The following is a 6,131-nucleotide window of genomic DNA, read 5'->3' as shown; positions in this document are numbered from 1 at the left end:
CTCCTATTGCTCCATCCACCTCCACTGCCATACCCACTACCAGCACTACGCCAGCTTCCACTGCTACCCCTGCACCCGCTCCCGCTTCTGCTCCACCTGTCCCTCCACCTCGCTTCCGGGAGCGTGATGAGACTGAGGTTCGTCCTCTGGCTTCGGATCCTCGTCTGTTTGATCTTCAGCGTGCTACTGCAGCCCGGGTACGTCGGTTCAGGTACGTACCCGTGGAGTCTTGGCTGCCAGCTCAGAGAGACCCAGCAGCAGGAGTTCTTTTCAGCACACGGATTCAGGAGTCGTTCTTCAGGGCTCAGATGTCTGCTCAGATTGCGCTGCGAGTGCACCGCCTATTGGATCTTCCAGCTTTCTTGCTTGCAGCCGGTGCTGAGTCTGAGGCGCATCTCACCTATCTGCCAGGCCTCCTGACCCTTCTGACTATCAGCGGCAGATATGTTGAGGAGTGGGTCCGCGTCTTCTATGCCTCTGTTTGGATTGACCCGGATCATCATTGGATGAGGTTCCGCTTTGAGCGCGAGGATGTCACGATCACTGCCAGTCAGATCAGACAGCTTTTTGGATTCCCTGAGTCGTCTACTCGCCTCCACAGTCTCTGCTACGGCACTTCAGATCCTCCACGTCGCCCTCACGGCGGTGTGGCTCCAGGGACAGCTCACGTCGCGGCTCTGTTCCGCCCGCCTTTCACAGATGGGTCGCGACGTTCTCCAGCAGACTTCACTACTGCAGCGAAGTACTTATATGAGCTCGTCAGACGGACACTCCTGCCTAGGATGGGATACAGGGAGGCTACCACTCATATTCAGCTTTGGCTCCTTGGTGCCCTGGTATCCCACTCTGAGTTTGATGTTGTGGACTTTCTGATCTGTGAGATTGAGGACACTGTTCTGGATGGGATTCGTGCTCGGCGGCAGCTACCCTATGCTCACTACTTATGCCACATATTTGCGCAGCTGATCCAGCCACCTCGTTTTCAGAGTACCCTTGAGGCCTCACGCCTTGTGTTTGGATCTTACCGTCCTGCTCCAGAGATTCCAGTGCCAGCTTATGCTCCTGTGTTTGACACTCAGGCCGAGGATGCAGCACTTCGACAGTTTGACACCCAGGGTGCAGCAGCTGATGATGATGATGATGATGATTTTGGGATTCCTCCTCCGCCTCCGCCTCCTATGCCTCCACGCTCCCATGATCATGAGGCTGGGAGCTCTAGTGCTGCCCCTGCTACCCCTCAGGCTATGTACCCTGCTCTAGCTTCGATCCTTCAGACTCTCACTCAGCAGCAGGCTCAGCTAGCAGCCGAGCAGGCCCGTATGTCCGAGAGGATGCTCTCAATGTTTCAGACTATGCAGGACAGGCAGGATTCACTTCAGCAGCAGCTTATTCAGGATAGGGCAGAGAATAGGGCATTCATGGCCCTCATGCTTCAGCATTCTGGTATCTCAGTACCTCCAGTTCAGTCTGCTCCGCCTTCTTCGCTTCACGCTCCAGTGGTGCCTTCGATCTTGTCTGCACCCCCTGCTGTTACCTCTCCGCTCCGGCCGGTCACCTTGGCGTTCACTTCTCCGGTTCTCAGCTCTGTCTGCCCGCAGCCGCCAGTGCCACCAGCATCTGCTGTTACCACTACCGCTGTGGCAGTATCTGTGACCGCTTCTGTTCCGGTAGCTCCTGCAGCGCTGCCTGCGTCCGAGTCAGTACCAGCTCCAGCTTCTACCGCAGATCCTGGATCCGAGACTGACTCTGACCCTCCGTCGGCGTTCGCTCTGCTACCTCGACCTCGACCGGATGCGCCCCCGCCGCCTCCTCCTGCTTCAGATGTTTAGGTTTAGGTCCCTTTTGGTGTTTGACGCCAAAGGGGGAGAGATATGAGTTGTGAGAGCTAGGGGGAGTTAGAGAGTTAGTAGAGAGTCAGTGTCCTTTTGATGTAATATTTGTGCCTGCTACTCTCTGTTCTAGCTTTATGTTTTTGGCTCACAAACTCGTCATATACTCTCGTTGCTTATGGTTGACTGTGTGTATTACGTTTTCACCTTATATCATATCACCAGTCTTCTAGCTCTTGTTCCATTAATTTACTTTCTCTTTAATATGAACAAGAATCTTATGATGTGTATGCACTCACTCTTATTTTATGGTACACATTCCTTCTGTCAAAGATTACTGAGTATAACTAACCATTCTTTCTATTGACAGAATCTTCAAAAACAAACTACTCTCTCAAAACTTGTAGGGTTGTCATCAATCACCAAAAAGGGGGAGATTGAAAGCATCTAGGCCCCTGGTTGGTTTTAGTGATTAATGACAACGTAATATTATATGTGACTAACGTGTGTTTTGCAGAGACAAATGGTAAGTTAGGTCGCATGACAGGTAAAAGCACTACAATGTGAAAGCAATCCCGGAGATAAGAACTCGAAGCGACGGCTAAAACAACGGAACAAAAGGTGAAGGTCTACGGAGTCCGAGTGTCAAGGAGATGTGGACACTCGCGATTTAGTTAGGTCTTTTATTCTCTTTTAGCCGTACTATAAAGAGGGGTTGTCGATGAGTAGTTTGACCAAGGGAGTTCTAGTGTAGTGTTGGTGCTCAATCACACTCATACACAGTGCTAGGTGTCACTCTAGAACTCACACACAAGTTAGAGCGAAAACCGATTTGAAAAACAACTGAAAAACAGGACTTAGGGTTTCTGGCTTAGGGGCACCGGACTGTCCGGTGTGCACCGGACTGTCCGGTGCACCCTCTGCCAGGTGGGCCAGGCTGGTCCACTGCAGGGACTCTCCCAGTCGCAGAAACCCGAGAGCACAGCCTTCGGAAATGAATTTTAGCGGCACACCGGACACCGCACCGGACTGTCCGGTGTGCACCGGACAGTGAACTGTTCAATGTCCGGTGCGCCATGAGTCCAACGGCTAGCTGTCAGAACTAGCCGTTGGAAGTGACCGTTGACGCACCGGTGGCGCACCGTTGGCGCACCGGTGGCGCACCGGACTGTCCGGTGCGCCATCGCACAGCACATTGCCTGTAACGGCTAGTTGGTGGGTGAGGGCTATTTATACCCCCTCCACCCACCATATTCAATGTCTTGCACTCCACATTTATTCCAGCACCTTGGTAGAGTATTGCAAGCACCAAAAGCCTAGTGAGGAGATTAGAGAATCATAATCCGCGCTTGTTCCTCATTAGCGCTAGTGAGAGCCACCTAGAGCACACACCACTTGCATTAGGCTTCTCTTGGTCAAGCGAAAGTCTATGGCTTGTTACTCTTGGTGATCGGCATCACCTAGACGGCTTGGTGGCGTTGGGAGCTCGGTGATCACCGTGAAGATCTTGTTGGTGACCCGGCTCAAGTTTGTAAGCGGTCTCGAGGGATCCACCGCGCCGGAGTGGCAAAGGATCATCTCGTAGTGAGCACTTGGTTCTTGTGAGGATCAAGGGGGAGCGATACCCTTGCGCGGGTGCTCCAACGAGGACTAGTGGAGAGTGCCGACTCTTCGATACCTCGGGAAAAATTGGAGGAGTCTTCTAAACTTTGCTTTACATTCCGCACTTAATTTAAGCACTTTACATTGTGTATTTGTTTAGCAAGTATTTGAAGTATTATCTTAGCGTTGTTACATTTCTAGTATTATATTCTTAGTGCTAGTTGTTGGGGTGAAGTTGGGCTCTTGTTTAGCTCTTGCTTAGGTTTTAATTAGTGTTGATTTTTAGAAAAGCCCAATTCACCCCCCCCCCTCTTGGGCATCGTGATCCTTTCAATGGGTAAGAGTGCGCGTAAGCGGCAAGGCCGACCGAGCCGAGGGACTCCTACGCCTCCGGGATACGGATACCTCACTCATCACCTTCCGCGAGAAGCAACTCTCGCTCACACAGACAATTCTGTTACCAACGAAAAAGTCCAGATACTCGAAACAAGAGGAAAAGAGACGCAGCTTTACAACACGGCGAGGGTGTGTTTGGGCCTCGGTGGCCGCAGAAAACACACGCTACAAGATAATCCGATCCTGCAGGCTCGGATATTGACGGTTGAAGGGAGCAGCAGCACCCTCGGCGTCAACTACACCTTCGGCGAGGTCCGACCTAGCCTCGGACGGCGACGCAGTCCAAGGATCTCCACTCTGAAGGACGACGTCATCACCATGCCCCGGCCGTCGCCGCCAGGGTCTTCTCCGAGAATCCGGCCCGAGCAGGCGGCTCGGCTGGTCACCCCGAGGCCTCGGCCAGCTGTCCCCCGAAGACATCAGCCTGGCCCGAGGCCTCGGCAGATCAACTCCGGCGTCGGTCCCGCTAACGGACGACCCGGTCAGGCTCCGGCCGACCAGGTCTTCTTTTCGAGCCAACTCTGCCTCTGTTCGCGCTGACACCGCTACCCCTGGCTTCGGCTCATCGAAGAGCGGCCGAGGGGTTCCTTTAACTAAGCAAGAGAAGCCTCGGACAGCAAGGCCGACCAAGCCGAGGGACTCCTATGCCTCCGGGATACGGATACCTCACTCTTCACCTTTACACGGGGCGACTCACGCTTGGTGAAGTGGTTCAGACAACCGACAGGCGAGTCTTAGTGCTCGAAAATGAGGAAAAAACACGGCTCCGTGCCAAAAATACATATATGTTCAGGCCTCGACAGCCACAATGAACAAAAACACTGGCATTCAAAGTGCCATACAAACAGAACTCCGGTTCCACCTCCGCAGGTACGAACAACCCCACTCGATGGGGAGGCCTGCGGAGCAACAGAAGACCAACGGGTGGCTCGCCGTCGCCCGCTCCGGCAGCAACGACAACGACCCCCGCTTCGGGTGGCCGAACTGCAGCAGCGAAGGCCTCGGGGCAGACGCTGCTGCAACCTTGCCCTCGCCCACGCCGACGCTCGAGGGCGAGGACAAGTACAAAGAGCTGGAGGCCCGAAGCGCGGATGGTGGCGGTGATCCCGTCGGCAACGGGGACTTCTCGAGCCGCCTCCGCCTCAGCACCGACGACAGGGGCCGTCAGCCCTCTGGTAGATCCCCACTCAAATCCTCCCGGACGAGTGGGGCACCGACCTCCGCGTGGAGGCGCCGTACCGGTGCAAAGGCAGGACCGCCCTTGAACACGAACGCCGCCCTAGCAGCGCGCGATATCTTGGGCGGTCCCCCCGCGCGCACGGCGCGGCAACCGCCTTCCGGCAGGAGGGGGCACCGGGAGCCAAGCTGACGAGCCCGACGTGCTGAGGCTGACGACGCCCGCCGTCGACCAGCCCCGCGTTGTCGAAGTCCGACCCGCCCGCAGGGCCAGTGAGCACCCTCTCCCTCAAACGCCGAAGGAGAGGCCGACCCACGAACCCGCGCGGGAAGTAGAGCTCCGGCTCAGCCCAGCCTCCACCCCAGCGAGGATGATGAACATCCTTGAAGCTGAGGGTGGGACCAAGATTGCAGCCCGGCTTGCTTCTCCCCACCCAGGGGCTGGTGGTCAACGTCTCGGGTGACCGCCGGCGGAGGGGTGCAGCCGGGCTGACTGATGAAAATCCTTGAAGCCGAACGATGGCTGAAAGGTACCAACTCCCACGGAGTTGCGTTCCTCCAACGACAAGGCGAAAGGACTGCGGGCATCCCCCATCCGGAGGCTTGGAAGGTGGAAAGACACGATGCATAAGGGAGCGCGAAGACATGGTCGCCTTTTAAGGGGGTCACCCTCCTTTTAAAGGCGACTCTCCCTACTTGCGTCCCCAGCCGTCGTGGGCTGAGTCTTCTCCAACATGCTCCAAGGTCCTCCCCCTACGGCGCGGGGGCTGGGTCCCACACGTCATGCAAGCCGGCCCAGAGCGGAAGAAGCCAAACCGCCGCGCGCGGTGCATGCAACCGCCCAGCGGTTACAAGTGACCCTCCACTTTTGCCCAGACCAGCGGGCGAAAGGACGGGTAGCCATGCAGGCGGCATGCAACCACGCCAAATGGGCGCGCTTCTCCGACTTCCAACACGCCCAGCATGGAGGCCCAGGCCCACGCGTCATGCAACCGACGCGCCGGATGCTGCGTGCGAGCAACTGCACCGCCACCCGCGCCACTGCCACACCTCCTCGACTGCGGAACCAGTACCGCGACTCGAGGCAACCCTACGCACGACCCAGCAGCGCTAGCCTGGTGCGATGGT

The sequence above is a fragment of the Zea mays genome, chromosome 9 (assembly GCF_902167145.1).
Source record: "Zea mays cultivar B73 chromosome 9, Zm-B73-REFERENCE-NAM-5.0, whole genome shotgun sequence".
Lineage (NCBI taxonomy): Eukaryota > Viridiplantae > Streptophyta > Magnoliopsida > Poales > Poaceae > Zea > Zea mays.
Note: the sequence above shows the minus strand (reverse complement) of the source record.